Genomic DNA, 26,741 nt, shown 5'->3' with positions numbered 1-26,741 from the left:
AATGAGTTATTATATTAGCTTCAGGGGCTGCTGAGTAGCCTAAAACCTACACAAAACAGGCTAAAAAGCTCAATAGTCCTCCTGTCATATATAATTACTTTGGCAAAATGAGGAACTATTTTACTCTTTTTATTCCATGTTAATCTTTAAATTGTTGATTATTGTAAATTAGAATTTACATTTAAAAGTGTCAGTATCAGTGCTTAAAAAATCGGAGCTGATCAGCCTCCATTCACAGGTCAAGAGAAAGGGACTGAGCACACACACACACACACACACACACACACACACACACACACACACACACACACACACACATCATACTGGCATAATTATGAACTGACTTTGACTCTGACTTTCCTTTTGCAGCTTAAACCATCCATGCCCCACATGCAAAGAAATCCATAAAACTCTTAACCTTCCCAGGATAATTCTTATCAGCAGCGACTGAGAGATGGGTCTCAGAGTACTTCACAGGACTTTTTTCTCTCGTCTCTGCATTTGTTTTATAAGACTAATTTGCAAATCTTGTTTGGTTTGATGTTTGCACATGTTATTGATTTTTGCTGAGTGCTTAGGGTGGTAATCACAGAGGATATACTGCCTTGATGCAAGTTTAGCTTTGTTTACTGAGGCAGAACTGTTAAATCACACTTTGTGCTTGGAGCTCAAAGCTGTGCGGCTCCACATGGAAATGCATTGGTTTTAAGAAATTTGTTTAGTTTAATTTAATTTATTGCTTGGCTTTTGTTTGAAAAGGGTTTACATCTACATCATTAAAATGCATTGCACCACATTTACACTATACAATCTCTCGGGGCATAATGATTCACTTCGCTTTCTAAGTAAAGTGGAACCAATAGCGAACATGATTACTCTGTGAATAAACCTGGGGCCTTAAACATGGTTAGATGTTTACAAAACTGGATTAAAAAACATTGCAATTTTCTACTTTTCACAGTTTTTAGCAACTATTAACATTCTCAATTTGCGACAACACACTGTTCAGCAATGTTGAATCAGTATAAGGAAGCTAATGTTTCTTATCTGTTTTTTTACACCAAAATTAAAAGGTATTTTTAAAAAACAGCTCGACCCCCCAAAACAAGGAAGTTGATGTGTTTCCCAATGCCAATAAAGGGGTTTGCCCTATGTTCTTTTCCCCCTTGGTGAGTCATGTTCAATGCCATGAACATGCTGAAAACCAAAGTGTCAGAAACCAACAAATCTTACCAACTTACGAAGAAAAGTTGCATGTTGTCCCCAAGTACACGGATGTTTCTGGCTATTTACATGCCATCACATAGAGGTTCAATGTGTGTCATCACGTCAGGCCATGCAGAAAAGGTGCAGCATCAGCGTCTTGACCGCCGAAAAGAATAAAGCAGGACACGTTTCCATCACCGCTGATCAGAGTGAATGCTGATTATATTCATTCCCATTGCAGACAAGAGCAAGATGTTAGTGAGTATTAGTGATCAGTGGAAATGAGTCTTAAGTGTCTTAAAACTGAGCAAGCAATGACACTATGAAGAGAGGGTGCCTGTGTTAACTGAACATGCAACTTCAGAAGATATGTCTCATTTGCAGACACATTAATTTCCACTCATGTAGTCTGATATCATCACAATAACTTGCAACCATTTCATTTTGCCCTTAATTCTTCTTTGCACCCAGTCTGGAAACACCCTCCAGAGTTTGAAATCACAACCCACAACTAAGCTAAACTTGCAACTGCCTCGTGTCAACTGTGTTCAAAGACTTTCAAGGTAAAATATTCAAAGTAATACAGGAGATAGTGCTGTATTATATTAGGTGCTGATAAATGTTTCTGCATTGTGTGCAGGCACATAAAATGTCAGAAACGCGGGGCCGTACATCACGCTCGGCCCTTTGAGATCAGGCTACAGAATAAGCCTCGGACCTCTGTGGCCTCTAATTCAATGCCAGTCACACACTGAGGCCAGTTTTCCTGTGGTAACACTGTGGAGAATTTTAGACCTCATGCCCACCATTGCAGTGCATACAATCAGACACTATATAAAGCTGTTTTTTTTTTCTGTCTTGAGCAAGTGTTACGCCTGAGTGAGTGTCCACAGGGAACTGTAGTGTAGTTCCAGTCTCAGTGTGACAGGTCGGTTCCCGAGGTGCTGAAAGTATACCTCGAAATAAAAACACCAATCCACATATTCAGACACTTTGGGATGACAGTGGGAAGTGCAGAGCGTACAGGTAATTGGATTCTGCAAGATAATCACAATTGAAATCTCTCCTGTCATTAATCTGTTCAGTGAAACATGAAGATCAGAGGATCTTTCCTTTTTTAAATTGTACACCTCTGAAATACATCCAACACCTTAATTGTTTCTATCCTAGTCAGCAATCAGACCACCATACTTCTTCCAATGTTCGTAATGTGATCTGCTTTGTCGGCGTATCCCTCCCGTCATTAGAGCGGTTGTCTCACAAAATACACGCAATTAGAACAGGGGATCTTCTTCATGGCAGTAAAATCCACCTTGCAAGCGAGACAGAAGCAGTTTCTTCCCCGTGAACCAAGCTGACATGTTGCTTCTCTGAAGCAATTAAGTGGAAGGAACAAAGAAACAGACACAGAGTCATTTCCCCCTGCAGGCTCCCAAGGAATCTGGCAGAGGAAAGATGCTTTTCGGCGCCAAATGATGGTCTGTTTCGTGGGTTTGATCACTTTGTACTTGGGCTGTGATGGCTCGCCGTCCTGAAATCTCCCATCCAACAAAAACCTTTATATTGATGCCAAGAGCAAAGGTCTATACTGGCAGTCCCAGGAGTGTATCCAATCAATTAACAGATCTTTCAACAACCACCGCAGGATGCATTTTTATCATTTATTTTAAGGTTTAGCAAGAGTGGAAGCTTTGTTAGGAAATGATAGAATCCATTTGACAGTTTTGCAAAAGACTTGTTAAAAGACTTTCAGCAACTCGAGTCTGGTGGGAGCATAAAATGTGCTGGACTGCGCATTTTTAAAAGTTTCGAGGGTGAAACAGATATTGTTAGCATCTCACATTCCTGTTGAATCAGCTATCAGATAAACTGACCCGTGCTCTGCCTTCGAATCTTTAAGTACCATCACACTCATCCATTCTGCAGAATGTGATGATTTCTCTGCTCCTCCATCAATGGCAAGAAAATGTGCCAACAAATGTCAGTCAAGCGACTTTTTATCAAATCAAGATGAAATGCTGCTGTAATTCTCAGCAACATCAACTCATCACACCCTCGACTGCAGTCACAGGCGATGGACGCTGCGATGTAGTGACTGTGGAGGAAGCATGGCGTAATAGCAATGCAGAGGTCAAAATCCCCCTGATCGAATGTGAAGTTGTGCCTGAGAGAGCTCTGAGTGAACCAGACAGAGCTCTGTCAGGCTCGCTGACGGCAGATGGGGGGAGACGTCTCGTCATTTGTCTCCGCTCTGATCGGACCTGTCAGTGGAGATTCATCTAGTGGAAAGTACGCTTACGCTCATACAGCTTCTGTCACAAGTACTACCTCTGTCTAAAAAACTTAGAATTAATAGATAGAGAGAGAGAGAGAGAGAGAGGGGGGCGGGGGGGGGGAGAGAGAGAGAGCGAGAGGGAGAGAGAGAGAGAGAGAGAGAGAGAGATGTTATGCGGCTAAGTGTTAGGAAAACTTGAAATTAATATCAAAACGATAGATGGATAGATAGCTAGAGAGGGAGAGATAGATAGATAGATAGATAGATAGATAGATAGATAGATAGATAGATAGATAGATAGATAGATAGATAGAGAGATAGAGAGATGTTACGCGACTTAGTGTTATATAAATCCCATCGTTATATTTAAACCTGGTGTAGGAGTCATCATGCTGCTCACACCACTCCTTGTCACATGCTGCCGTGAGGGAACTGTAAACTACATCTTTATCCGAACATGGCAGGTTGTCCAAGCTATGCAGCAGCAGCGATCCAACAAGGACATCCATGTTCTCCTTAATGCCTCCCCTCTCAATAATATTACTTAAGCCGCCAGTTTTATGGGTAGTGGAGCCCTTCAATTTCCCCAAGCCCTCTGTAATTATGCAGACTGGGTGTATGAACCATGTGATTGTGTTCTACAGCAGAGGGTATATTACCTTTTTTAGGGTGTCAAGGAGAGCACCTCTGGGACCAACATATAATTGCGGCTCGTGCAGGATTCAATTGTCGGAGCATGTTGGAGGGATTTTCTTATTGTTTGCCTGACTGCACCGGCGGTCACAGTGGTGTTCAGACTTCCGGTGTGCTGCCGGGGAGCGAAACATGTAGGTAATATGAAACATGATTAGACGTCAGCTCTAATGCTGAGCATTCACTGCAGTGCACTGGCCCTGCAGTAGCTAACACTTTTTGGGTATTTCATGCACCTGTTTAAATATGCAAAGTTTGGACTGCACTTTTGTGGGAAAAAGGGAAAGTGAAATGTTGTTGAAGTCTTGCAGGCACAACCCAAAACTTTTTTCTCTGACTTTGTTTTGCCAGTTTTGACTCTGTGGATGGGAATGTACTGTTGGTTTGTTGCTTACTGATATGTCTAAAAATGGATGGATTCCCAGAACATTTACATATTCATGGTGACCAGAGGAGGAACCCTTAGGACTTAGTGATTATCAGATTTTCCCTAACACCACCATACGTTTGACATTTGTGGCACTCTGGATTTCTAAGGCATACAATTTAGTATTGCCATTTAGAGGTGGGGTTAGCAATTGTGGGGAAACTAAAGTGTTTTAGAGCAAATGAGTTCTGAAATCCAAGCTGGCAAAAATACATATTCATTAATCTCTAATGCTAATTAATCTGTTATTAAATTATATATCAAATTAGCAAAGAGCAATACACTAAACATTAAAGTATAGGCTTCAAAGGCTGGCTGGTTATGACAACCACCTATAATCAATATGAATTATCTGTGTAACTTTATTGCATGTTAAAATATAGATTAATTCATATTACATCAAATAAACTTGAACCGGGACCTCTTCAAGTGTCTTCGTGTCAGATTCAGTTGGAAACACTTGTTATTTCAGTAATTCAAATGTTGGCAATTTTTTCAGGAGGACTCTAATTCAATCTCATCTAAATTCTGATAATATCTAATCAGACTGGGAATAAAGGATCTGGATCAGGCAGTGCCACTGGGAAGGTGCTGGTATTAGCATTTAGCTCAAACTGTGTGCACAGACATCATCGCTTGGCTGCCAGGATAGACTCATGGTCTTGTTGCAGCCATGGGAAAAGTTATGAAGTATGATTTACCCATAATCCTTTACTCAAATGTTATAAGTAGGAGTGACAAATGTAAATACATCATTAAAACATGATTTGTTCATGCTGGTGAGTGACCTGCAGTCCTTAAGGTCCTTATGATGTTTCCAGAGGCGCTGAGGTCAGCGGAGGAACAATATTCACGGAGTGCGATGCTGTGAAAGGACAAGCCAGATGAGATAAAGTGATAAATATTGCAGGCAGCATAAGCTTGTTGTCTGTCTGCAGCGGCTGCCTCACTTGTGATTTTAGCAGCTCATAAACATTCAGAGCAGGAGGACGAATGAGCTCAGAGCCTGGTGCATCTCATCACCTTCAAAGTGTCTCAGAACGACCGGCGCCGCCTGCTGCCTCTTGCAACATTCTACCTTTGTAATGCATCGGACCAAACATGAGAGGCAAAGCGGTAGAGGACAAACAGTGGCAGTTAGCTACAGCCATAGCCCAGAGGAAATGACCTCTCCTGCTTCACTATCTCCCAGGGATCAATTGAACCCTCGCAGAAGCTGAAAATGACCCGGGAGGTTGAGCGACAGCTGCGTCAATAGTGAAAGGTTGTGACTGCTTCACTTGGGGAGTGAGTGTGCTATTAGTGTAATGATACTCAAAACATCAACACTGGTCCGTCATATCGGCCACTCCAAGGTTAAACGACTATGGGGATTCAGTGAAGCACACAGCGGCCACAGGCCCCATTTGTGAAGTCACACAAGCTGGGTGAGGGGGTTTGACATTAAAAGCTACAGATTTGTCTTTTAAGAAAATGTGAATAAATACATAGGGAACAGAGGTAGCTGTTGGAAGAATTTGAAATAATGTTTTAGATGGTGCTGCGTTCCAACAGGACAGCACCAGCAGCTATTATCTATTTATACCCCAGAGACCAACAGAGATCCTGGCTGTTTCACCCAGCAGCACCTTCAGGCTGCCAGTGTTATTCTTGTACAGCTCCGCAGCTCTGGCTCCGGCTGGAAATTCTTCAGAGGGATCAGTGTATTCCAGAAGGGGTGTGTGTGTGTGTGTGTGTGTGTGTGTGTGTGTGTGTGTGTGTGTGTGTGTGTGTGTGTGTGTGAGTGTGTGTGTGTGTGTGTGTGTGTGTGTGTGGTTTCTACTTGTTTTTATATCCTGACGAAGACTTAAGACTGAATACACACCAATCCGCAAGGACTCATGTCACTCACAAAATGTAAGGGTCCCTACGGGTCCAGACTGCCAGACTGTTTGTGTGGTTACATGTTTGTGTGTGTGTGTGTGTGTGTGTGTGTGTGTGTGTGTGTGTGTGTGTGTGTGTGTGTGTGTGTGTGTGTGTGTGTGTGTGGCAGGGGGGAAGAGAGGTAATATTACGGGGGGATTTGCCTGTAATGTCACAACCTTCTCCTGTCCTCTTTCTCTGTCAGAAGTTCTCCCTGAGGGGTTCAGCAGGTAATATCAACGGCAGGCTGTTCTGAAGTATTTGCCAAACTACTGGAGAACCATAGAGTCTAAAATAAAAATAGCCTTTTGTATAAAATATCCTAATGGCATATTTCTTATTATGTCATATAAAATAGACAGAGACATTTTCTAATGATCATATTTTACTATATTTATGGTAGAAACGTATCTTATTTAGCTAATTAAAATGAGTTGACCCCATGTTTCATTTATTGAAATATAGCTATTTTTAAAGGAGATTTTAGCTGTCTTTTGTCAACATGGGGAGGGGGTATTCATGGGGGTATGTTGAAAGCTGGTTCCAGTATTTAAGATGCGGTATCTGAAAATTTGCTGACTTCTGGGTCAGTCAATAATTGATGAAAAAGAAGCATGAAAGTTCAGTATTATTCCTGATGTTGTGGAAATGACTTGGAAACTGCATTCAGGTCAAAGAGTGACTAAAATAAACTAGCCAGAAGACATTTAAGAGGCTATATTGATTTAGGTTTCTGAAGGTATGCGTGTGTGTTACAGGAGACTCAGGCTAGTGACCACAGTATATCAAAATCCTTGCTACGGCCTTGCCATGTGTGTCCATTATTTTATATTTTTTGCAGTTGGCATTGCATGATATCACTGTGGCCATTACTGGGCAGGTTTAATAGCTGTGGCTAGGGGCCAGGACATTGAGGCGCTTCGGTTGCAGGCGGAGCCACATGGATCGATGCAGCTACAATACTGCTGGTCACAAGGGTGACACCCTGCAACAAGGTCTGACTTTGTCCAAGGAGCGGAAAGAGCTGATATTCAGAGCATTTATACGTATTATTGGCAAAACTATCACTGTGCGTTGGAATCTACACTGGACTTCTATGTTAACACCCATTTTTATGGAGTAAGTGGAATATTAAGAATAAGGATGAGTAGCAAAGGAAATAAGGAAAATATTAAGATGAGCTATAACAAAAAAGATGTGTGGAACAGTCTTATGCAGAGATTTTTATTCATTAAATCAATCTGATATTAATAAATAATAAGTTGGACAAGATATTTTAAAGCCGCAGTGACTGTCTTTTTCATATTTTGTTATTGTTATAGGTCCCAGTAAGTTCTAAACAGAGCGTCTCTTATGTTTTAACATGAGGTCTGACAGTGGGGTAATATAACAGTGATTGGTAAATAACTAGTTCCTCTGATTTAAACTGCGCTATGCTTTTTCTAACACGCCACCAGTCCCAGCTGCTGTGTGTCGCCATAGCAACTGGTTGTCAAGCTGAGCTCAGCACAGTTGACTTTTCGGTCTTGAAGAAAAAAAAAAGACAACAACGCAGCTCAGCACTGACACACAGGCAAATCATCCGGGCTTGTGCGACGTCTCCGGTGCATCTATCATCTGCATCTCGTGCTATTTCATGGTGTCAGTGCAGTTAAATTGTATACCTCACAGAATGCAAGAGAGTGTCTAGAGATTACAGCTGTAAAATCTTTCAAATAAATCACCTCGGAGATAATTACATCACATCATCGCCATTAAGCCTCTGACATTTCTTTAAATCCTAAATGTGAGTATAATGAAAGGCTAACATTAAACTCAACGTGCTTCTGCCCTGCTGATAATTGACTAAAGGGATGATTATGATTTAACTGAATGCCATGAGTTCTGGGGGCTTGAGGGTGACCTGCACGCCTGAGGACTGTTCAAGACATCCTGGGCTCATGCAGCTTCACCTTCACTGAGCTGTCGGGGGCTTGTGGGGGAGGATGCAACGCTGTCTGCCTGCCTAGCCACCTCCACCATCCATGGGATCGATCACTCCCAGAGAAACCCAACCACCACAGCTCCTCCAATTACCGCTGATGGGTCACATCTTCCTGTCAGAGCAGGCGTCAGAGCCACACGGCGCCTTTCAGAGCCGGGCAGAGAGAGGGAGAGAGGGGATGGAGGGGAGTGGAAAAGAGAGAAAGAAAGAAAGAACGAGTAAGAAGGGACGTGGTGACAAGCGTGTGCAGCTGGTGAAACCTTCCATGTTGAACTTTGCCAAGACGGATGCTGAACCTCGACCCGCCTGTGCATTATTAATATTGACCACTTACACGAGAATAAAGAAGCATTTACTCACCAACTGACGTGCCTGAATTAATCATTGAGCCATACTCAAAGGCACGATGAAGTCTCTTTCATGACAAACCTGGCAATTTTCACTCAAATGACAGATGTCTTCAGAATGGAAAAGGCCACCAGCTCGGCCATTATCTCTGCTATTATCTGATACAACATCAAAGATTCAGCCGAGGACAGACCTGTGAGGTTTTTACCTCAGCAGGTCATATTCCACATACAAATACCTTCACAGAGGACTATCTCTATTGCACACAGTGTAAACGTGATGTACGAGAGGAGAGGTGGGATTATTGTGTGTCTGGGGAATTTCTGCAAAGGTGTAACACCCCAGGGATATATAAAAAAAACAGTTACCATAGTGAATTGTGCAGAAATAAGCAGGAGGTTGCCTTTCTTGCTCTGGGCAATGAGCCTGCATGTTATATTGCTGTGGCATATAGTTTAACTGTGTGTGTGTGTGTGTGTGTGTGTGTGTGTGTGTGTGTGTGTGTGTGTGTGTGTGTGTGTTATACTTGTGCCTTGGACATTGAATTTGTCAGGTGGAAAGAGAATTAGAAAGAATTATTCCTATGAGGCTCAAATAGCTTCTCAGCTTCTCTTTAAATAATACAAAAACATAAAAGCCCACGCAGCAGTCAGTATATATAGGGTTAGGATTTAATGAATCGTTTATATATATTCCCACCTGACATTATGAATTGTGGGCAACACCCTGGACAGGTCGCTGGTCCATTACAGGGTCAGCATACAGAGACCAACCACTATTCACGCTAACATTCACATGCGCAATCAATAGCTGTGTCTCAATTCAGGGGCTATAACCTTGACAGGCTGAATTTCATGACTGATTGCGTCACAGTGACAAGACTGGACCAAACATGGGGAGAACATGCAACCCTCTTGCTGTGAGGGCTTTAGCACACTGTACTTTTATTCGCGCCTTGCTTTCTGAGAGGAGAGGAGAGACCAGCCAACATTAAAGGAGCAACCAGTAACAACCGTGGTCCGAGTCCTTTATCAAGCACATTCAGAACGCAACGCAGAGTAAAGAAGAGTTAATGGATGTGCACACAGTCAGCCCAAACACTATTTAAGACAGGTACACATTCTTTCACACAGAGAGAATGTGTGAAAGTGAGTCCAACTCAATATGTGATGTCTTATATTCGCAGGTTTCAAGTCAATCAATATTCACACCAGCCTGTCTCCTCTCTCCCTCCATACAGTCCTCCGGCTTCTTCGTGTTTTGTCCTCCATCCGTCACTGTCAGATGCACAGACTGCCGTGGTCAACCCACGTTAGAGCCAGCACAGCCCGCTGCACAGTATGAGCTTGTTGAAAAGTGTGTGAAATTGTGTCTACACCTACGCACACACACCAGAAAGGCAGTTGAACATTGTTGGAGACACCAACCGCTATGTAGGGGATTGTGCCATGACTCCATCGAGTCCTAAGGGACTTTGATGGGAGTGCGATGCAGATGTTAATAACACAGGAAATGCATCACTCTGTTGCTAGGTGACCTTATTAAATCGGAACGCGGACTTTCCAAGACCTAGGAACACCACTGACTTTACATTACACTCCTGCGACATTGTCACACTCGTGAAGGACGGTCAACAGATGGTTTAAAATTGACTATTCAATGCATTCTTCATGCAAAGTGCCAATAAATGCCAATGTCAGAGTTTTGTGGTTGGGCTCGCTAATAAAGTGAGCAATTCAAAAACAAAGTTATTTGATGCACATTAACATTCAAGACTGATTGTAAAGAAGCACACAGCATTGAGTGTATGTAATCAACAGCCCCGACCCTCCTTTCAGTCAGAGGTTTTTTTTTGTTTTTTACTTTAATCCCAGAATTTACATAAACATTGCAGCTGCCAAATCACTGTTGCAAAATCATTTACATGGTTACTTTAAAGGGTATTTAAGAAAATTTGATTTGCTTTCAGCTTAGGTGATGAATTTAGTTCTTTTCTTGATTTACTTTCTTTTTAGATAGATGCGTTTCCTTTTCCAGCAACCATTGTTATCTAGAAAAGGGGGTTTGGACACTAATTCTGTCAGCCAATAACAGTTAGAGCTCATGAATAATGATGTCCTATGAATGTACATCAAACAGTCTGTGTAGTACAGCAGAGAGTCAGTTGTGGAGTAACTAAGGACATATGCATAAACCACTTATATGACTTGTATGGCATCAGTCTGTCTTGGAAACCTTTGCTCTTACTATGTCCCTCCTGAGCAGCCAGATTATATTCAGTGTAGTAACCAAACAGCTACACAACTATCGCATAAAAGACATATTTGGGGTTTTATCTCTGAGCTTTTAACCCCCTGTGAGCACTCGCACAGCTTGAGCTCCTCTGCCTCCTTTGGTCACTACAGTCTAGAAGCTGACAGTTATTCCAGTTTGAGCTTTTCCCATCAGTCTGCACAGAATGACCTGCTGGGCAACTCTGTGTCCTTTAACAAAAAAGAAATGTTTTGAGTCTTTTTAGAGTCAAAAGACTCAAACACTGTTCTATTTACATCTTACATACATTCATCATAGCTCTTTTTTAATTATTTCACACATTCTTGCTCTGTTGTATTCAGATTTTCGTTTCCCATAATATTATTCATATTATACATCTTCAAAACTGTTTATCTTTTTAACATGATGTAGTTGTGGGGTTGTAAAAATGATGATACATGAACACTTCCGCCATGAGACCTTGAGACTAGAATCACAACATGCAATAGCACTGGTGTTAGCGTGTAGGTTTGAACCGGTCTTTCAATCTCCATCATGTCAAAGTAGAACGAGACAGTGTGATGGAGGAGGGTGCATCTGTGTATGTGTGCGTGCGTGCATGCGTGCGTGAATACGAGCGTGCTTGCGTGTGTGCGTATGTATGTGTGTGTGTGTCTTTCAACCGCTCTACAGTAATAAATTGGGCTAGGAACCTGTAAGCTAGGATACTAATGTGGATTCAGCAGTAGTTTTAGAATTATATTTCCAAATGAACATGAAGGATTTGGTGCAGAATTCATGGGGACTGTTGTGCCCTGGCAGAGCTATGCACTCTACTGAGGGCCACTGTGTATGAATTTGACATTTGGCCATTTCTTCCAGATTGCCCTTTAAAATATACAGTAGCTATATTTTCAATTAGACATGTAATACCTAATACCCACGTTGACATTTGAGATATATTTCAAGATTATCTGAGTATAATTTACATATTAAGATAAAATATAACATTTCAAAAAGTATATTAAGTTTGGATATTCAAAATGTTGGCTTTGCTCTGAATTTAGCATTAATTAAGAACATGGGGGATGCATCAACATTATACATGTTACAGGAGCAATATTTTGACATGGATACAGTGCATTCAGAATTACCACAGTTTGCAGCACACAGCCTCTTACCTGTTTTTGTTTAAGATTGTAAAAGACCTGGATATAAACTGGGCTTTGTATAAACACAAATATCATTAGAGAGGGCATAGCTGTAGGATGGACGGTTGTAATTGGAGTATGCAAAGCTGCATGTAAGAATATTGATCTTCCTTATGTAAACAGCTTAGTAGAAGTACTGTCCTTCTCAGAGCAAGGGCAAAAACTAGAATATGTTGTGCATGTAAACATATAGTGCATTTTCCCAGCTCGGTTGTGTTATTGTTGTTTGGCACCACAGAGCATGTTTTAAATCCTACGGCTCAGGTTGACAATCTGCGAGTCAGCTGGATCTACAGAGGCGGCCATTCCCCATGGATTTGAGATAATTACTTTCTTTCCATATGACAACCCTATTGAATTTAGATTAGGCCAATAACCTGCAACGCTGCGTGCCCTCTGCATCGCTCCTTGTCAATAGGCTGTTAATGTGCCCGACCTGTGTCTCATTTTTCCTTGCGTGGCATCAGCTGGTCCCTCTCCACAACGGCCGCGGCTGCCCACAGGCGAGTACGACCGGCACTGTGGCAGATGAGGCACACAGAGGAAGTCTCATCAATAATGGAGAGTTGTAGCTGCGGGAGTCGTGCAAAGGAATTGTGGTGGAGCGAGTGAGAAGAGCAGCTGGTGTGTTTGTTCTGCTTCTTCTTCCTTTGAATGGACATTTTGAAATGATGCCCCCCAGAAGGCATACGTATGAGGGAGATGGCTATTAATAGCTGATAAGGCTGAATAAGTTGTCAAACTGCTGCCATATTTTAGCATTTGAGCACATTTTTCTTCATTGTCAGTTTGTCCCTAGAGAGCCGGACGAAAACACAAATTAATAATAAAATAAAATATATAAATATATTCTTTTATTTTTCAAATATGAAAGGCCGTGCAGGTGGTTGTCAACTGTATGATGAAAATATGAAATCAACTATCCAGCTGACTTCACCCTGGGTGTAGTCCTAAAAGGCACACCCTGAAAAGGCAAAAATAAATACCTCATCAATTTCCTGTCTGTCAAGCAGCATTAAACTTCACCTCACTGTGCTCAGAGGAATAGATTCACATGATGATTGTGGGTCTTGACAACTGTCCAGATGTAAACACAAATTCCATCACCAAGGCACACAGAATGACCCAGAGGCTGTCATAGAATGGCAGCGTCTCCTCCCAGCTGCCATCCTGCTCATTCCCTTTCTTCAATGCCCCTCATTGTGTCAGGAAGAGGAGGCTCATTCTTACACTCACATCTCTCGTGCTCTTGTTTCTCCAGGGGCCAAGCCTGAGGACGTGAAACTTGTCGGGAGGGTTGGGATGCCACCGGCGACACTGTGTTTGCGTTTTTGACCACCTTGAGTCGCACGTGTCTCCGCTCTCCAGACGGGCGCCGAAGAGTTGTGACCGTATACGACAACACAGACGCAAAAGAGAAAAGGAATACACTGGAGGCGGGGCCTGCGCTTGCTGCAGACGAGCAGAGGACTGCTTGTGAGTATCCTATTGTTCTCGTTGTTGTTGAGGGGAACACATTTCAATACAACTGACCAGTGCAATGCTACACATTCTCATACCTAGTTTTGCAGAACGACAAATAAGAAAGTCCAGAACTGGAAGGGAGGATAAAACCTGTGTTATGAGCAGTATATTTCTATACCCAGAGATAGTTTAATGTATATATGTGGAAACATTTTAAACTGAAAACAGTAAACTGACTGCTGGGATGACCTTGAGGGTCTTTCTTCGTTCGTTTCTCTTTAACTGACAACGTCACTGAGCAAACACTCAGCCGCCTTATTCATATATTTTTTTACACGGCAGCTAAATATATAACTCCCCCCGAGCATCAAACGACGTGGTTAGAGGTAAAAGTAGGATGCTGGTGATATAGCACCTCCGCCCACCATCTTTCCCAGCTCCTCTTTGTCTCACTCCATCACGGCTGCCTTCCCGCTCTCTGTCCAACGGACGTTCAATTTTCACCAGGAAAATCCAGCAGAGGAATTAGACGGAGGACAGGTGCAAAATGATCTGACACATCCACTTACCCCTGCTGTCTGTGAACCCCCTGGCCTCTGATATTATTAGAGGTTGATATAAATATATATATATATATATATATATATAGCTGGTCGACCTAAATCCAGACTTAAAACTCTTTTTGTAAGGATTTTCTAAAATGTCAATGGAGAAAATAAACAGGAATTTTACTTGAACCAGAGCCATTCTAAAAGTGTGCAGTCACTGTTACTCTCTATAGGCTCTATTGTCTCCTCACTAAATCCTCACTGAATCTTCAATCTACCAAAACTGATAAAGGTTAGGACGCAGCTCTACACGACTTACATAAACCACACTGCACATGGATGACATCACCGCTTCAACTTTTGAATGCCCATGCCTGTTATTCACATGAAGGATTTCATTCTAAAAAGAGATATACACTCTCGGGAAAAGGATTAATAATATGTAGACTCCCATGTTTGAAGACACGTTCAAAATGTTGTGACATTATATTACATTTCCTGCATTAGACTCACTGTTATTTCATGCAATATACTTACAGTCAGCTGTGGGTTAGTGGGCGTTGCCAGGCAAACTGTTTGCTCATATGTGCCTCAGAAATGGGTGGAAAGGCATGATATTTACAGTCTCATCACCAAGCTCACAACACGCAGCATATGTTATGTAAAGATTTATATAGCACCACCAACCCCTTTAATTGGCATGAGCTGAATTTACACCGACTAATCAACATAGCGCCGTCTCATCATAGATTTATAGACAGCCAGGATCGCTGTCAGGGTGAAATTAACTCTTTCGGTGTCTTGGCAAATGTTGAAAGATGGCTGGCTGAAACACACTCACCCTGTCGCACAAATACACACACACACACACACACACACACACACACACGTATATGCAGATGAGACTTGTCTGTTCCCTCAGGCAGTCTCTGCAGAGCTGTCACACATGCTGCGTCTTGGAGCACCAGGAGACCGGGGTTGACTTGAATTAAACTGAGAGGATGTCCTTTCCAGATCCGCAGAGGGCCACAGAGACACATCCGCCCCCAGAGAGATCCAGTCAAAAAGACAGAGGGACAGAGAGAGAGAGAGAGAGAGAGATGAATAGAGGAAGAGAAGACAAATAAAAGAGGTTGGAGATGGGGTGGAGAAGAGGATAATAGTAAAAAAGAGGCAGGGAGACATTTTCTGTGAGAAAGAGGGATGAAAGATGGGATGAGGAAGGAGGGGGACACGATAATAAGAGGTAGAGAGGGAGATAAAATTGTATGTGTGTGTGTGTGTGCGTGTGTGTGTGCGTGTGATACAGTTTGACAGAGAAAAAAGAGGGAGGATAAGAGAGAAAGCTCAGAGACCACCAGACACACCTAGACAATAATTCCTCTTTTTCCCTCTGCTCTGGCCAGCGCTGGCCAAGAGTCATACAGATAATATATATATATATATATATATATATATATATATATATATATATATATATATACATCCCTTATCTATACTGCTCCTCCTCAGAGGGTGGTGAGAAAGGTTTAATACATGTGTTCAAAATTATTAGTGCTTGAAATTACAATGTAAATACTATATTATGTCATCATTTGAGCAAGGTGTGTCTGTGAGGCCAAATTCTTTCAAAATTAAACGGATGAGAAATGTTTTGAATTCATACAAACCTAAATAAATGATGTAATCATAAACTGTCAAACAATCAATTTTGAACATTATTACAATTATTATACTTCATGATTAACAGTGGCACGAAACGAAATACAAAATACATTTTCCTGAGCTTAACGTTTTCATTGAAAATTTCATTTTATGTTGTTACCTTTTGCCGTAGGAAATGTGATTAGCTCTTTTAATGTTTTATATTATACAAGACAAGTTAAGAATCAGTTCATTTGAATTCCAAAATTAATAAACACATTATTAGAAATAATGAATCAATTAAGAAAAATAATACTTACTTAGATGAAAATGACCTGCAATGATATCATATGGTTCGAGCAGGGTAAATTATAGGATTTAAACTATTTTTAGCTTATTATTGTCTGTATTTCTCATTAATTTTTTTATTTTTGAACACTTTGGTTTTCCATAGGTAGCAGATATGTTTTCTCTACAGGCTGACTGTGATGCACACGACTCCTTCACTATAGGCCACAGTTATTAGCACATGATACAATTACAGGGATTTGTTCAATAGTTTGAAGAAAGAAAAACGAAATAACAACACTTCTTGGTGTTGATTAGCCTCAGTCTTTCTCAGCTGTAGCATTCAGACTATGGCACCTTCTAAACAGCCGTGCACATACAATGCAGTGCATATTTAAAACTGATTACAGTCATGTATATCCTGACCTGAGGCTGTCGAGCAGATTTAGAATAGACCACTGTTTTCTCTATCCCACCTACAGGCATTGTTACGAACAATAAGTGCATTCACCATGCTGTTCTCGCGCAGCGTGCCTCTCCCTTGCCCTCAATGATAAACATACTCGAGACTAAGGTTTTTGTAGAACACGAAACTGGAACATAAATTATTAAGTGAGAATGCGCCTCCCCCCCAAAAAAAGCATCCATTGTATTTTCACTTTATGCCTGAAAACTTAGGTAATCCTTGAACTTCCCTGCCTGGATATCAGCTCAGCAATGCAGGGTGAGCTCCATACTCTTAATACAGGGGAGACGCCACTTGCCATTGTCACTCCACAAATCTGCTGTAAGGTCTCCGCAGCGTTTCTTCAGCGTTTTTTGTCGCACAAGCTCTTTGTTCTGTAATGACACAAACCTGCGATGCAGAAATTCTACTGGCGGAGGAGTTATCTCATTTCAATTTCAGGGCATTAGCTGCTGAATCATTCTCAGATTAATGATGAAATTCCAAGCATTACGCATAATGATTGTGTGTGATTACTTACACAGAGGGGAAATGAGCAGTTCAAAGATAATAATGCACACATTTGGTGGTTTTAGCAAGCGCTTCAATGCATCAGTATTTCCTTTTTTTCATCTACACTACAATTACATTTGTGCCCCTGGTAGTTTTCTGTGGTAGTTCTCACACGCTGGCAAGCATACAAACCGCTGAGCTAAATGTCTGTGGTGAAAAGTGGCTGCCATGTAAGTGCTTCATGATTGAGTCTTTATGCCTTTTAGTTGATCCCAGTCATTTCTAAATGGTTTTCAGACCAAGGCAGACCTTTGAACTTGGAATTAAACCAACTACTGACTTGTAACATAGGAAAACATCTGCAACGATGTGAAAATGTGAACAAGAACATGGAAATTTAGCCATTTCAGTTATTTTGAACCATCTTAAATGAGCTGATAAAATATACTGTGCAACACCAGCTCTGAGCTGGGATGCAAAATCCAGGGCTTCTGTGCAAGGGCAGATATTTCTCGGACATTGATATTGCCATATTGTAAGGTTAAAAAAGAGAAAAGGTGGTGTGCCATGATGCAACAGTTTGCAATGAAAAAATGTCTCTTCACGTTTCCTAGTTGAAGTTGAATTATTCAGTGCGCAGCAACCTGGTTTTGGAGTGTAAACCATTCACAGAGGAGTTGTATGGCACAGTTACTGTAACAAACACACCAGATGCAGGATGTATGCAGACAGTTTGCCAAATCATGGTGGAAAAAACAACTATTTTTTAGCACACAAAAAACAAAATCAGCCGATCATTGAAAGTTCAGTGTTTGAACAACTCCATTCCGCTCTAACCAACATGACCCAAATACGTGGATCAGTCTCACAGACATTTTGGGATTTATCCATGTGCCAGCTGGCTGCAGCGCTGTATGGTACCTGCACACACTGAACTCCTGCAGAATTAGATAACTGGGACTTCTCTCAGACTGTGGGGAATTGTGAAAAAGTTGGCGTTGAAATCTGATGAAACCTCCACATGCACAGGCAACACGCAGCCATATAGTGTGCACACAAAAACAACAGCACGCGAAGGAAAGCACACACACTACATAAACTGGGAGTTCCTGAAGGCTTTTATAGAACTGAGATTACCCTGAAGCCCATCAGAGCACATCAGTGTGCGATCGTGCCTACATGTGTGTCATTGAACAGCCCTTGGCCAGCCACAAGTAGCACCAGTTAACAGGACAACAGCCCCAGATTTGCACCAAGTCCACTGGGAGGCGAAGAGGGATACGCCAATGCTGTCTTGCCCTGGAGCGATACAGCCCCAACAAACCCCTCTGAGGCAATCCTGGTGCTCCACTTTGCAGCCGAGCATATGGCAACTGTGTATAATGTTTATGGTTTCAGAGGCAAAAAAACATTTCTTTCTTTCAATCCCCACGATCGTGTCGAGCTGTACGTGCAATAGTCTGTTGAAATCGGAAACAGAAAAAATTGGTAACAGTAGGAAGCAGATGATGAATATTGTGACCTTATTAAGTGCTTTATTTCGATGAGTCGTTGTTAATATCAAACTGCAAGGACTAAACTTTAGGAACAAATACATCAGTATTGCTGGTGGCAAAGTAAAAGCATAATATAATGTATAATATGTATAATATAAGGATTATACATAGGATCACGATCGGTTGAGGTCGGGGAGCTGGATGAGGGGATGATGATTCTGCTGGAGACTGGAGGAGATTGGGGTGGAGGAGGGTTAATGCGCGTCATTGAATGACGGCTGACTGCGGAAGAGAGGAAAGGGGATTTAAAGTTGGACAGCTGCTGAATGATTGGCTGAAAGGGACCGTGGCAGATCTGATTGGCCATTTAGGAACGCCCACAATCAGCTGATCAATACGCAGGCTAAGTCTTCCTGACTGAACTTACGCTGAGCTTCAACACAACAGATTTGTTTCACACATCCAGCCAGGGGCCTCACCTCACCACTTTCATTAGCAGCCTTTTTTGCACCAGATTGTCAAATAGTGTCTGTATGCGAAAAATCTCTCGCTAATTTGGCTTCGAATCAACCGGACTGCTACATAAACAAATGTTAAAAACAAGGGGCACTTCAACTTTCTTGTTGTGGCCAATTGAACCTCTGTCGGTGACGGTAATAAGGCTGGCACGAGCTGGTGGTGCACGACCAGACCATCTCATTTTGGTTCGGCCTTGACGGTCTATGCGGCCCACGAAGCTGCGTCCCTGCGTTACTGGGACACAGCTTTTACTTTTTGTAAACATATAGTGGCTGTAGTAAAGCACCTCTTTTCTTTCGGAGGAAATTGACGCCCTGTTGTTTTCTCGTCACAGTCACTGTCTCAGTGAGGGAGGAACTTTTCAGGCATCTATAGCCAACAAAAATGAATGAAAACTGTGTGTTGATCCAGTAAATCAGAAATTGTGGTCAGGTTTTGTGATGCTAAATTGTACTAAAGGTGCTGGATTTCTGTTCCTGGCAGCATCCATCATTCATCCACCAGGTGTAGTGCTTCTGGCAAAGAAACACACAAAGTAGTAGATGAAGATTAGTAGTTGTTCTCTGATTTCATCCTCGAACATGAGCAAAGCAGCGGGCCTGATAATGAAGAGCATGATTTCAAGGTTCCGAACTCGCCAACTGTGACAACACACACACACACGCACGCACACACTCGCCTGCTTTGTGGAGTGGTTAAGATATACACAGGCACACACACACTTCCCCCTGATATTTGTTGAAGGAGGCTGTATGGAGCTGCCTCCTCATGTAGGATTACCGTCTGGATGCGGGGATGTGCTGTGCCAGTTGTCTCGAGTTCTCGGCTCTGCCTCGACTCAAAGCTGCATGAAAATGTATCTGCGTTGGCCTGAATTGGACACAAAGGCTAATCGATAGTGAGTTGGTGAAAATCCTCTCTACATGCTCAACAAGAGGTTATTCCATAATGCAGCAGCGTTAGACAGAGAAGGGGTCATCTCCCTAACCACTGGCATCTTTAAATGCTCGAGACAAATTGAGTATGGTAAATGCAAGGAAAGCCCGTCCCACTCAAAATCTAACTGAAGCTCCTTCTACAAAATTTTCAAAAGAGGACATGATCCATTCGTGTGAAAAATGCTGTTGCCACAACGTTGGCTTAGCACCAAATAGTGATGTATCACATTTGAGAAAATGTCCCTCTCCTAAATTTTCACTTCAAAGATATAATACGTGTGGCCTGGCCAAGAATGTTGGGAGCGGACACAGACTGCATTTGAAATAAAGTAATTGCAGTCTGTATAAAATAAAGGGTCTGACAAACATCACAGTGATGACGGAACACAAACTGGGCTTTCAACTGTTATATTCTGCACTGAATATCAACTTTCCATATACCACAGTATAGAAGCAATAGATAGACTGTAGCTCAATGGCTACTGCAGATAACTCAGCCTTGTGAGATTCAATATTTAAACATCTACTAGACAATGGTAGTGGCTTTCCAAAAAAAGGGAAATTAAAATACAAAAAAAGAATACATCTGTTAATCAGTATTTTATAGTTATAGTAATTTATTCTAAATACATTATTTCACCAGACATTCATGAACAAAATATACTCTGAAAACCACTTGGTTGCACAGACTTACCATCAGCGTGTTACAGATATCTTAGCCTTATCTCAGCAGTCTCTTTTTTCCAGCACGGCTCATTCCTTGTTGGTAATGTCTCCGGGGATCTAACCTTGCGCTGCTATTAAGGCGACTGCATCTGAACAAAGACAGTTTTTACAGCAGTAATTGAGCAAGGTAGTCATACAAGCTTAAATTTAAACAGAAAACATTCTATACCCCTTGTCCACCTGGCTACATAGGTGTCAATTCTTCATTTGATATCTAAAAACAACCAGACCTGCGTTATATATTTTGTTAACTTCTGTACTTTCATTATCCAAAATGTTTCCAACAATGTTCAAACTCAGAGAAATCCCCATTTTTTTATTCAAGGCAATGGGACATTTAATTCTGGTCACTTGTTAATTGCGTCACATCTGCTTTAACCTGTGGCTTTGCTCGTCTTTGCTACGACATCAAATACGTTGGAAGAAACACACACTGCTTGTCAGTGAGCCAGTCAGCTGTTCCTTCCTTCCACTGCTGGTAGTGGTGACTTGTAATGGATCCAGTTATTCATAGTCGTTTGCTGCATAACGTAAATAAAACGTACACATTACCTCATCATGGACATGATTTGCGACGGTGGCGAAGAAAGTAACTCTCGTGATCGCGTACAAAATTTTGTTAGGTTTTGATTGAGAGACTCCTTGCGGCCAAACTTACATAATGAACGTTTAAGACTTTTGGTGACGAAGACAGTTAGTGGCTGAAAAATAAAATATTAAATTTCATCAACAAAATTAGAAAAAAAAAAGAAGCTAATGATTTTAAAGTGTGTGTGAGTGATTATCAATGAAAGCTTGAAACACACCTTTCTAAGCAAAGGCAAATGAGAAGCCACAGTAGCTATTATATGTCAAATCCTGGTGGAAATGTGGCGACATCATTAGACATGCTTACAGCTAGATGAATGGTTGTGTTACACCAATGACCTTTCCTCTTGCTTAACATTCATCCTCCATCCATCCAAATAGAAATCCTTGTGCCACGTTAAAGGTCAAAGGGCCAGAGGGCTCAGTCAAACATCAGGGGTGCATTCATCAAACTCATGGTGATGCATCACCTCTAACGGTTCATACAAACATGCCAGTTGTTCAGTAGTTACAGACCAAGATGGATTTAGTCTGGACATTTCTGTCCAGTGGAAGTGACAAACAGGAACAAGGCTTCCTTTGAGCCTGATTATGATGCTCAGATTGAGACTTACATAGACTATACATTAAGATGCACAATATGTTCGTCCCTGCTGGCTGGCTGCAGTACGGGTGGTAAACCCTGCTTCCTACATGTTAGTAGCTGGGACCTGGAGCAAACTAAAATGTCAAAGGACATGTTAAATAATTGTCTTCAAAGATGGTTTCTGTCATTTTAGTTTGTTCTTATCACAATGATTGTTCAAGTTTTTATTCTCCAGTAACAAATTTGATGGTATAAAAAACGACAGCTGAGTCGCGATTGGTTGTGGCCGTGTTTTAGTGGTACCTCCATACAACGATCACTACTAAGACTATGTGGCACACTGCGACTGCTAGGGTTCTGGATCCAAAGGACGTCAAAGTGCAACATCTGAATCCAGAATACACAGCGGGACCAGTCGTCCATCTTTGCAGTCTATGTCATATGCATGCATTGGCATCTGATGCATGTGGTATCACTGTGCTTTCAAATGAGAAGCTGTTTGGCAGATTTGTTGGGTCTTGAAGCTGGATGTTTTTTCTGAGTAAAAGTAGTGCAAAGAATCACAGACTTGGAACACTGTGATTGAATGCAGCTCTGATTGCACCTGATTGTTGCTCAGTCCCATCCACCACCACCCCTCTAACTTTGTTATTGTCCAGCTCTCCCTTCCTGTAGACTTTACAGCTGGCTGGCCTAATTGGAGCCATTTTCACATATAATGTGGCTTCCCCATGGGGGCTCATTACAGATACAGGGCCGACAGACCCCAGCGACTCTTCAGCCACCAGCTCAGCAGGTTCCTATGGTTCCATCCTGTGACAGATATAGCAGGATCTGAATCAGCCTCAAGGCTATTGATCAACATTAGGGAGGAAAGTCACGTGTGTGTGAGTGTGTTAGTGTGTGTCTGTGTCACTAGGGCCACAGGACTGGGAACTGCAGGAATGGTTCACCGATCATGAGTCTAAACTAAGGGGAACTTCATAATGGGCTGTTGCAGCGGTCGATGAAAAAAGCAGTGTAGGAAATATATCTGAGATGTTGATTCAGATACTATGAAAATTGGAAAATGTTCCTGCTTACCAAAAGTTGCAATGTTCTCATGTAATTCTCTATCTATTTAATAAACCAATTTTAAAGGTAAATCACAGCAATAAAAAAAACACTCTTTGCTTTTTCTATAGTTAGTTGAGAAGATTGACACCACCTTCTCATGTCAGTCATAAGAGCATCCACAAATCCTTTACATTTACCATACACACATATATAAGGATGGTATCACCCTTTTTTATAGATTTTTTTTTTTTTATTGGACCTTTCCCCATTGAGTTGTTCCTGTGAGAATGATAGCATGGACCTGTGGGTCTTAACATGAGGTGTGATTAGACGCACTGTCGGTGCATTGAAGTTAATGGTGCAGTATTTCTCAGTTATACTAAGGGGGGTATTATTAAGGTAGTAATATGTGCCAACATAGGCAGGTGCACAACACACAGACAGACACACACACAGATGGTCAGCTTGAACACTGTCACGTCATGCATGAGCAGATCAGTTTCACCGGCAGAGGAGCTGTAACACTTACCAAACAAATCTGTCCTTCATCAGCAATCTGCCAATGTGTAAGCACACCTGGCTTTTAGAGTGAGTGGTACTCTGGTTTATTGCATGTTGCGTACTTGAGCCATGCGCCTGACACAGTTTCCTTTTGATCCGCAGTTAAAGTAGCAAAAGGGGATTATAGGACACACCATGAATACACTTGCGATATGTCATTTAGACCATGTGTTTAGATGGTTAGAGCAGAGCCGTTAATCTTGTTAGATAAAAACATGTCAGTTTAGTCTCATAATGAAAGTGTCTGACGTTAATAGTGGTTTTGATGTATCCGAAGTCCTTGTCCCTTATTATTATAATCACTATGTCATAGTACAGCTATTGCTTCACGGACACTTGCACAGTATCCACGGAGATGAAAACCCAGTATAGATTCTGTGACAGCCGTGTCTGTGAGGACGTGCCGTCAGTCAACGCCGCACTCTTTATCTCAGCAAAGTCATCGGTCTGTTGAGCCAGCGACACCTCTGTAATGCCGGATCAGCATAAACACAGTAGCTGTGTCAACACTGTTCTGTTGGTGTCCTCTTTCTGTTCTCCGTGAGGGCTCTTTGAATGCGTCCGTGCACAGCTGCATCCTTGCAAAGTAGACGGACAAATAATAATAGAACGTGATAAGCGATGAACTCTGAGGCCAACAGAGAGCAGATTATGGAGGCTTAGATCCAAATGTCAAAGGGGCCATGTTTATACACGGAGCCGGAAACTTTGCTGAACTTCATTAAGTCCTGCATTCAAAATCATCACCCATTTGACATCTTATCACCGATCTTTAAATGTCACAGATTTGCTGGTGGTTTTCAAGAAATATGGTTTCTGTGAATGTGGTGTAACCTAATCACTATTTGAATTAGCATGTTTAACACTTTTCACATGTGGAAACAGTTACTGACATGTAATATCAGTATTTATCAGAAAACGTTTTTCAATGCTAGCTGCTATCACATGTGACAAATTTGGGCACGTGCATCATGTGCAATGTCGGAGCCCATTGGCTATTGTCTGACGTGAATTAGTTAATATTTTGTGGCTTCTGGGGTGTAGACAGCAGATATCCGGGCCAAGACTCCGTATTCTGCTCGTCATACACTGTTTACAATCCAACTAGTTTATTTAATCACACGATTCAAATATTTGCCCACACAAAACACAAACTGTGATACTTTTTGTAGGTGTTTTAGGTCCAGACAACCTTTAGTCTTAGCTCTATTAACAGCTCTCTGCATATCAATGCAGACAAATGAAAAAGCTGACGGCTGATGCATTTTGGTCAACTGTTTACCTGCAGGCAACCAAAACCTGCTCAAACGTGATTGGTCAAACTAGAAACTGAAACCAGAAGCTTCCTGCCCCAAAATCGTGTTCCTCCCCTTCAGATTCTCCATGTTCACATGTAGAACCTGTTTATGGAGATTTCATCATCTGTGACACAAAGTGTTGGCCTGTTAGGATATCATTTGTTCATCACATACACTGCGCCAGGCATTAGCAAATGGAGTGACTCACACATGAAGGAAGCATGGGAAATAATAATAACAATGATGATTTATCCACTAATTACAAAAGCTATTAAATCAGGCTCTATACCACAAATTACTTGTCTCCTGAGTGTCGTGTTTCACTGGCAGGTTCAGAGCTAATGACAGCATGTCATGGAGGGAATTCACATACACCAACACTCTGACTAATTATGTAATTAAGAAAACACCAGAGATGGACATAAGCAAACTGATATCTGTGTTGAGTCTGTAATTGTTACATGTCAGGCTCACCTGCCTCTATCCTTAAGCCTCCACTTATCCAGGGGAAGGTTTTGCTGAGCGTGCACGCTGTCCACTATAGCATGTCCCTGCTCACACTCACACATGTGGCTACAGTATATGCACACTTGACACCTCAGAGCCATGCAGTTTTCTGGTCACGGCGCTCCGCTTCGTTTTGCCCGCTGGCTTCTCTCTCCCGCTGGAGGCTAGCACTGTCCTCATTTGTCATTTTTCATATCATCACCATTCTTATCCCTCAAATCTCACTTTATCTTCTTCTGTGTGCACATGAATCACGTCTCATTATTTGAACTGACTTCATTCACTTGTGATTTAAATGTCCCGAGTTCCCTCTTAAGCTCGATGCATCTGATCCAGCGTCAAACAAGCAGTCAGTTTTCTTGACAGGTACTCTCCTTAAGGAAAGCCTTCACTTATCTTGTGATTTCTCATCTCTATTTACACCAATTATATCCCAGCCCAAACAAAACTCTCAGCTGCAGTGTCACTGCATCGGGACAAATCCCCCAGGTTTAATTAGCGATGATCAGATTCATAATTATATATATTTTCCCTCCACAAGGGCAGATAATTGGGGGACGCATGGGGGAATCTTTCATAGGAGAAATCCATGGTCTGACCTTCATTAAGGAGCTCAGAACTCAGCTATAGCGTGAAGTCTGAGAGCGAGGAGGTGCGGCAGCGAGTCGAACACCTTAACTCCCACTCAGGAAGAGGCCTCTAATTAGCTAATGAATCTGGGAGCTCCCTCTGCCGACCTTTGACCTCACACTGACGCATAATAGGCTATGTGTGTTTACGGTGCGAGGTATGTCAAATGCGGCCGGAATCAACGCCCTCTGCTCCAAAACCACATTTTATGCGATAAACGCTGTCCTGTCCTGTCCCTTTCATGGTGAGACGGCATTTAAGTACAAATTCATTAATCACTCCTGGAGACTCTCCAAAGGTTGTAGTGTATTGATTTAGTGTCATTGGCAACAACAGCCGCAGCTTCCTGATTGATGTTGTTCATCATGTTGATGGCACACAAAGGATTCAGAGACATCTCATAATATACTATAGCCATACCACTCATGGTCGCAGTGAGAAAAAATATAAACCATGAATATGTCATTAATATCCATGTCGCTACAGGATAATTATCTTGGTGACCAGACTATTTCAGTGTAGTTATCCAGAAAATTACAGATTCTCAACAACCAACAGGCATCAGTCTAAATGGGCAGAAACATAGTTACTTAACATAAACACACAGCGGAATTATATCTGTCATGGTAGATAGG

At 41.8% G+C, this 26,741-nt stretch overlaps 1 protein-coding gene across 5 annotated transcripts in view; it reads left to right on the top strand.

Moving 5' to 3' along the window:
• b3gat1a (beta-1,3-glucuronyltransferase 1 (glucuronosyltransferase P) a) overlaps positions 1-26,741 on the top strand; it is an 80,009-nt gene that overhangs the window by 22,452 nt on the left and 30,816 nt on the right. For all 5 annotated transcript variants that reach the window (XR_004615756.1, XM_034603400.1, XM_034603401.1 and 2 more), the window contains exon 2: positions 13,561-13,775. The gene's annotated coding sequence lies outside the window, so the exon portion shown is untranslated. The remainder of the gene's footprint in view (positions 1-13,560; positions 13,776-26,741) is intronic.

The sequence above is a fragment of the Hippoglossus hippoglossus genome, chromosome 13 (assembly GCF_009819705.1).
Source record: "Hippoglossus hippoglossus isolate fHipHip1 chromosome 13, fHipHip1.pri, whole genome shotgun sequence".
Lineage (NCBI taxonomy): Eukaryota > Metazoa > Chordata > Actinopteri > Pleuronectiformes > Pleuronectidae > Hippoglossus > Hippoglossus hippoglossus.
The sequence above is the reverse complement of the archived record's forward strand: the minus strand, read 5'-3'. Positions and strand labels throughout refer to the sequence as shown.